We start from the raw sequence: 414 nt of genomic DNA on the forward strand, positions 1-414 counted from the left end.
ATCTGTCCGCCTTGGCCTCCCAAAGTGTTGGGATTACAGGCGTGAGCCAACACGCCTGGCCTCCAGGTTGGTTCTTGAAAGTGGAGTTGAGAAGTGGTGCTAGAGGGGAGGGAGCCCTTCCACATTTGCTCCCAGCCTTACAACTGGGCTGCACTGCCATCTGTTCCTAGCCCGTTGAGGTTCCTGGAGCCCTGCCTTGTCCCGCCGGCCTCCCTGAGGTCCTGCCCTCCTTCTGCCCACCAGTCTCTATGTGGAGGGTAGGGACCACCAGGCTGGGAAGCCCGGAGTCCCCAGGCAACTCGTGGGCCTGCGAGGGTTATAGAATCCATCCTGGGCGCGGTGGCTCAAGCCTGTAATCCCAGCACTTTGGGAGGCCGAGGCGGGTGGATCACGAGGTCAAGAGATCGAGACCAG

The sequence above is a fragment of the Sapajus apella genome, unplaced genomic scaffold, assembly GCF_009761245.1.
Source record: "Sapajus apella isolate SASKATOON/1434 unplaced genomic scaffold, GSC_monkey_1.0 scaffold1, whole genome shotgun sequence".
Lineage (NCBI taxonomy): Eukaryota > Metazoa > Chordata > Mammalia > Primates > Cebidae > Sapajus > Sapajus apella.